At 36.3% G+C, this 7,848-nt stretch overlaps 1 pseudogene; it reads left to right on the top strand.

Annotated features, from left to right (window-relative positions):
* The first annotated feature begins 6,454 nt into the window (after positions 1-6,454).
* On the top strand, positions 6,455-6,786 carry LOC118023187 (annotated as a pseudogene).
* The last annotated feature ends 1,062 nt before the right edge of the window (positions 6,787-7,848 follow it).

Genomic DNA, 7,848 nt, shown 5'->3' with positions numbered 1-7,848 from the left:
GTAAAAGGGATCAAAATGATAAAGGGGCCAATTATCCAAAAGACATAACAATTCTTAATGTAAATGTACCTAAAAAGAAAGCATCAAAATATGTGAGAAATAATAACTAAAAGAGAGCAGGGGTGGGTATACTAATATGAAGTTAGGCCTCAAAACAAGTCCTAACAAATTCAAGAAGACTGAAATCATACCAAGTATCTTTTCCAATCATAATGGAATGAAACTAGAAGCCAATAACACAGGGGAAATTGGAAAATCCACAAATACGTGGAAATTAAACAGCACACTCTTAAACAATTAATGGGTCAAAGAAAAAGTCTCAAGGGAAATTAGAAAATATATTGAGACAAATGAAAATGAAAATACAGCATACTAAAACTTAAGCGATGCAGCAAGAGCAATATGAAGAAGGAAGTGCTAAAATGTTTATATTAAAAAAGAAGAAGCAGGGCACCTGGGTGGCTCAGTTGGTTAAGCATCTGACTCTTGATTTTGGCTCAGGTCATAATCTCAGGGTCGTGAGATTGAGCACTGCCAGGTTCCCTGTTGGACATGGAGCCTGCTTAAGATTCTCTCTCCCTCTCCCTCTGCTTCCCCACTTGCACGTGCTTGCTCTCTCTCTCTCTCTTTCTCTCTCTCTCTCTCAAAAATAAAAAAATAAAATAAAAATAAAAAAGAAGATCTCAGATAAATAACCTAACTTTACACATAAAATAACTATAAAAAGGACAAACTAAGCCCAAAGGTAGCAGTAGGAAAGATCAGAGTGGGGATAAACAAAATAGAGAACAGAAAACAATAGCAAAAAAAAAGATCAATGAAACTAAGAGTTGATTTTTTTATCAACAAAATTGACAAACCCTTAGCTAGATTAACAAAGAAAGAAAGGCTAAAAAAAAACTTAAATCAGAAATGAGAGAAGAGACATGAAAACTGATGTTACAGGAATTAAAAGGATTATCAAAGAATACTATGAAAAATTCTATGCCAACAAATTGGATAGCCTAGAAGAAATGTATAAATCCCTAAAATCACACAGCTCACAAAAAGAATGAATCATGAAGAAATAAGAAATTTGAACAGTATCTGGTCAGGAGTTAAATCAGTAACCAAAAACTTCACAGCAAAGAAAAAGCCCTTGACCAGATAAGTTCACTGAAGAATTCTACAAACAGTTAAGAAAGAATTAACACCAATCCTCCTGAAACTCTTCCAAGAATTTGAAAAGGAGAAAAAACTTTGTAACTCATTCTGTGAGGCTCACATTGCCCTATACCAAAGCCAGATAAAGGCACTACAAGAAAACTACAAAGCAATGTCCTTGACAAATACTGATGCAAAAATCTTCATTAAAAATGCTAGCAAAGGGGTGCCTGGGTGGCTCAGTCATTAAGCGTCTGCCTTCGGCTCAGGTCATGGTCCCAGGGTCCTGGGATCGAGCCCCGCATCGGGCTCCCTGCTCCGCGGGAAGCCGGCTTCTCCCTCTCCCACTCCCCCTGCTTGTGTTCCCTCTCTGGCTGTCTTTCTCTCTGTCAAATAAATAAAATCTTTAAAAAAAAAAATGCTAGCAAAATGGGGCACCTGGGTGGCTCAGTCAGTTGGGCATCTGCCTTCAGCTCAGGTCATGATCCTGGGTTCCTGGGATCAAGCCCCACATCAGGCTTCCTGCTCAGTGGGGGGCCTGCTTCTCCCTCTCCTCCCCAATCACGCTCTCCCTTGCTATCTCTGTCTCTCTCTCTCTCTCTCTCAAATAAATAAATAATACTTTTTAAAAATACTAGCAAATGAAATTCACCAGCACATTAAGAGGATTATACAATAACCAAATGGGTTTATTCCTGGAATGCAAGGATGGTTCAACATATGAAAATCAATGTAATACTCCACATTCACAGAAAGGACAGAAAGCACATGATCATCTCAATTGATGCAGAAAAAGCATTTGGCAAAATTTAACACCTTTTCATGATTAAAAAAAAATACTCAATAAATGAAGAATAGAAAGAAACTACCTCAATATAATAAAGGCCATTTATAAAAATCCTATAGCTAACATCATAATCAATGGTGAAAGATGGAAAGCTGTTCCTCTAAGCAAAGCTTTTGCCACATCTATTGAACATACTATTGAAAATCCTAGCTAGAGCAATGAGGCAAGGGAAAAAATAAAAGGCATTCAAATTGGAAGAGAAGAAAATTATCTATGTTTAAAGATGACATGATTTTATATGTAGAAAACCCTACACTCCATCAAAAAACAAACAAATAAACCTGTTAGAACTAATAAGTGAATTCAACAATTCAATTACAATAGCACTGAAAAGAATAAAATATTTAGGAATAAACCTGAGGCGAAAGACTTATACACTGAAAATTACAAAGCATTGCTGAAAAAAGTTAAAGAAGACACAAAATGGAGTGGGCATACATAGAAAGACATCCTATGTTCATGGATTGGAAGACTTAATATTGTTAAGATGTCCCTACTATCCAAAATGATCTACAGATTCAATGCAACCCCTATCTAAATCCCGTGGCATTTTTTTGCGGAAATAGAAAATTTTATCTTAAAATTCATATGGAATCTCAAGGGATCCTGAATAGCCAAAACAATCTTGAAAAAATGAAGGAAAAAGTTGGAGGAGTCCCACTTCCTGATTTCCAAATGTAGTACAAAGGTATAGTAATCAGAATAGCATGGTATTGGCATAAAGACAGACAAATAGACCTCTAAAATAGAATAGAAATCCCAGAAATATACCTTTACATATATGTTCAACAAGATCCTCAACAAGAGTGCCAAGACCACTTCATGGGGAAAGGATAATCTCTTCAACAAATGGTGTTGGAAAACTGGATATCCATATGCAAAAGAATGAACCCTTATCTTACACCATTAAAACACCCCTTTGTTTTTTTTCTCAACTACTCTCACCCACAACACTTCTGGCCAGCCACCCAATGTATTGGTTTTTCCACACCAGCCACTTCTCCAGTTCTCAGCAGATGCTGATTGATTGGTGTCCTACAACTTACCTCAGTTCTGGCACTAACTGCCTGTAGTTAGCCCAGACCCCACAAGTTAAGGGCTCAGTCTCACACCTCATACACCAGTCACAACTCCAAGTTATCACCTGTACTTCTGACTAACTGGCTGTAAATTGAAGTTTCCCATGATCCCCTTCTCAGGTTCAGTAATTGGCTAGAGCGGCTCACAGAACTCAGGGAAACACTTACTTTTATTTACCAGTTTATTATAAAGGATACAACTCAAGAACAGCCCGTTGGAATAGCTGCATAGGACTGGTATGTGGGGAGGGTTGTGGAGCTTCCATGCCCTCTCCAGGCACACTACACTTCTAGTACCTACGTCCATGTGTTCACCAAACCGGAAGCTCTCCAAACCCTTTTAGTTAGAATTTTTATGGAGGCTTTATTACATAGGCATGATTGATTAAATCATTTGTCCATGGTTGATTAAGTTAATCTCTAGCCCCTTTCCCTTCTTTGGAGGTCAAGAGATAGGGCTGACAGTTCTAATCCTCTGATCACGCGGTTGATTCCCCTGGCAAACAGTACCCCTCCCATCTTTAGAGGCTTCCCAAAAATCATCTCATTAACAGAAGCTCAGGTGTGGTTGAAAGGGTTTTTTTTTTAAAAAACAAAAGATGCACCATTCACCTTTATCACTCTTACCACTTAGGAAATGCCAAGGATTTTAGTAGCTTCCTGTTAGGAAAGGAGATGAAAACCGAGTATATATTTATTATAAGTCACAATATTACACCACATACAAAAGTTAACTCAAAATGGATTAAAGACTTAAATGTAAGACATAAAACTATAAAATTTCTAGAAGAAGACATAGGGAAAACTTCATGGCACTGGGTTTGGCAATGATTTCTTGGATACAACAACAAAAGCACACAGGCAACCAAAGCAAAAATAGACAAATGGGACCACATCAAACTTCAAACTTTGTGCATCAAAGGATTCAGATTGGCAAAATGAAAATTTCTGAGTATTTGTTTCAAAACAGTGTGCATATACTTAGAATTGCTGAACTATACGCTTTAAAGTAGATAAGAGGGAAAGGCAACCTGGATGATATTTGCAAGTGGTATATCTGATAAGGGCTTAATATCCAAAATATATAAAGAACCTATGCACCTTATGTAACTCAATACACACACACACACACACGCGCACACACAACAAATAATCCAATCAAAGTGGGCAAAGGATCTGAATGGACATTTGTCCAAAGGAGACAAAGAGATAGCCGATAGATACATGAAAAAAATGCTCAAAAAAATGCTCAACATCAGTAATTAACAGAAAAATACAAACAAATCAAAACCACAATGAGATATCACCATACACCTGTTAGAATGGCTAGAATCAAAAAGACAGGAAATAACAGTAATTAGTGATAATGTGGAGAAAAGGAACCCTCATGCACTATTGATGGGAATGTAAATTGGTGCAGCCACTATGAAAAACAGTATGGAGGGTCCTACAAATTTTTTAAATAGAATTACCATATGACCCAGTAATTCCATACTGGGTATTTACCAGAAGAAAATGAAAACACTAATTCAAAGAGATATATGCACCCCTATGTTTATTGCAGCATTATTATAATAGCCAAAATACAGAAGCAACCCAAGTGCCCATTGATAGATGAATGGATATATACACACATCTTCTTTATCCATTAATTGGAGAAAAAAAGACAAAGAAAAATATAGGCTTTTCAATACAGAGAACAAACTGGGGGTTGCCAGAAGGGAGGTGAGTAGAGGGATGGGTGAAATAGATACAGGGATTAAGAGTACACCTATCTTGATGAACACAGAGAAATGTATAGAATTGTTGAATCATTATATTGTACACCTGAAACTAATTTATCACTGTGTGTTAGTTATACTCAAAAAGTATTATGCTCAGATATTTGACAACTTAGATGAAATGGACCTACTCCTTGAAAGACAAAATCTACCAAAACTCACACAATGAGAAATAGATATCTGAATAGTTCTACATCTATTAAAGAAGTTGAGTTCATAAATAAACTTCAAAACAGAAAGCATCCAACTCAAATGGTTTCATGGGTGAATTCTATTAATCATTTAAGTAAGAAGTGATATCAATACTCTATAATCTATTCCAGAAAATCAAAGCAAAGAGAACACTTCCTAACTCATTCTATGAAACCAGCATGACGTTAATACCAAAACTAGACAAAGACACTTTGAGGATGTAAAATTACAGATCAACATCCCTCATGAACATACATGCAAAAATACTAAAAAAAAAATAGCAAGTCAAATTCAACAATGTATAGAAAGAATTATACACCATGATCAACTGGCATTTATTCCAGAATACAATACTGGTTCAGTATTTGAAAATCAATTAATGTAATCTATCACATCAACAGGCCAAAGAAGAAAAAAACATGATCGTATCAATAGATGCAGAAGAAGCATCTGACAAAATCCAACATCCATTCAAGATAAAAATTCTCAGCAAACTAGGAATGAAGGGAACTTCCTCAAACTGATAAAGAATATCTATAAAAATTCTACATAATACTCAATGGTGAGAAACTAGATGCTTTTCCCCCCAGGATAGGGGAAAAAACCATAAATGTCCCCTCTTCCCACTCCTATTCAATAACATACTGGAAGCCCTCACTGATGCAATAAGATGAAAAAGAAAAATAGAAAGTATGCAGATTGGAAAGGAAGAAATAAAATTGTCTTTGTTTACAGATGACATGATTATTTATGTAGGAAAACCTCAATTAATTAACAACAACAACAAAACAAATTCCTAGAACAAACTAGTGATTGTAGGAAGATTGCAGGGCATAAGCTTAATATATGAATTTTGAGTCAATTGCTTTCCTATATACCAGGAATTAAGAATTGGGATTTATTTTAATTGAGGTATAATTGACATATAACATTATATTCATTTCAGGTGTAATATAATAATTCAATATTTGTATACATTACAAAATGATCACCACAATAAGTCTAGTTAACATCCATTACCACACAGAGTTACAAATTTTTTTTCTTGTGATGAGAATTTTTAAGATCTACTCTATTAGCAATTTTCAAATATACAATGCAGTATTATTAACTATAGTCACCATGCTGTACATTACACCCCCATGACTTATTTTATAAGAGGAAGTTGGTATCTTTTGGCCACCTTCACCCATTTCACTCATGCCACACCATCCACCTCTGGCAACCCCCAGTCTGTTCTCTGCATCTAGTAGTTTGCTTTTAGGTTTTGTTTCTTTTTTTTGCTTTGTTTTAGATTTCACATACAAGTGAGATCATAGAATATTTGTCTTTATTGGCCTGACCTATTTAATAAAGACTTCAAGATCCATCCATGTTGGCAGAGCCAGAGAAGTGGGGTAAGAAGGAGCTGTATGTCCACAGAAGTCCCTGAGGCAGCCTCCGTGGAGAAGCAGAAGGAAACAGAAGATAAAGTGACTAGTCCAGAGAAAGCTGAAGAAGCAAAATTAAAAGCAAAATCCCCATCTGGGCAAAAGCCTGGAGGTTCAAATTTCTTAAGAAGACAATTGCAGAACAGGCAAAACCATTTTGATTCTGGGAATTACAACTAGGCTAAAGCAAAAATGAACAAGCAACTTTCTACTGCAGCTCTGGATAAGACAGAGGTCACTGGTGACCACATTCCTGCTCCATAGGACCTCCTCAACAGAAACTGTCCCTTGTTGCTAGCAAGCTGGCTGGCTGATTAAAAGAGCTAAACTGGAGGGAGGGGGTGGGAGGATGGGTTAGCCTGGTGATGGGTATTAAAGAGGGCACGCTCTGCATGGAGCACTGGGTGTTATACACAAACAATGAATCATGGAACACTACATCAAAAACTAATGATGTAATGTATGGTGATTAACATAACAATTAAAAATTTTAAAAAAATAAAAGAGCTAAACTGGAAAGGAAGAAGGAAGGAAGAAAGAAAGAAAGAAAAGAAGGAAGAAAGAGGAAGAGAGGAAGAGAGAGAGAGAAAGAAGGGAGGGAGAAAGAGAATGGAGGGAAGGGGGAGGGAGAGGGGAAGAGAGGAAGGAAGAGAGTGAGGAAGAAGGAAGGAAGGAAGAGAGAAAAAGAAAAAGAAAAAGAAAAAAGAAAGATCTATCCATGTTGTTGCAAATGGCAAGCTTTCATTCTTTTTCATGGTTACATAATATTCCATTATATATGTATATATGGTTTCCTTTTGCAGTCACTGTGATCCCAAGGATTTCTGACCTTTGAGCAGACCTATTTATTCTAACTAAAAGTCAAGTAAACTTTTCTAGGTGCAGAAAACAGAGATCTGACCCAGATAATCTCAAAGTTTCTTTCAAATTCTGTTATTCCCTGACTGCCTCCAAATGGTATTGGAAACATTTCTTAGCTTTTATGGTTCCCATGCATTATCTCATTAAATCTCTGCAAAGTTTCAGGTGTGTGCTTTAAACACCTTTCTGCCTGATTTTAGATAAACTGCTCCTGAAATTATAACCCTTTTATGATATGATTGTTTAGTGTTCAATTTTTGTATTATAAAACTACAGAATATCTTAAAATATGTTTTCTGATAGATCTAGGGCAGCAAATCCCTTCTGGATATTTTCCTCTGAAATTACATTGAAAGAAATAAACAGCTGTCAGGAGTATGAAGCCTAAACCATTAGATTGCTGAGTCAGTGCTCTGGAAGTTACAATATGTCCTAGAATGCAAGTCACATGCCCCGACATTCAAGTCCTCATTTTCTTTTTGGAGGGTCAACATAAATTAGTATGGTAGGTTGAA

The sequence above is a fragment of the Mirounga leonina genome, unplaced genomic scaffold (assembly GCF_011800145.1).
Source record: "Mirounga leonina isolate KUSES-001 unplaced genomic scaffold, KU_Mleo_1.0 Mir_178, whole genome shotgun sequence".
Classification (NCBI taxonomy): Eukaryota; Metazoa; Chordata; class Mammalia; order Carnivora; family Phocidae; genus Mirounga; species Mirounga leonina.
This window is presented reverse-complemented; position numbering and strand designations above follow the sequence as displayed.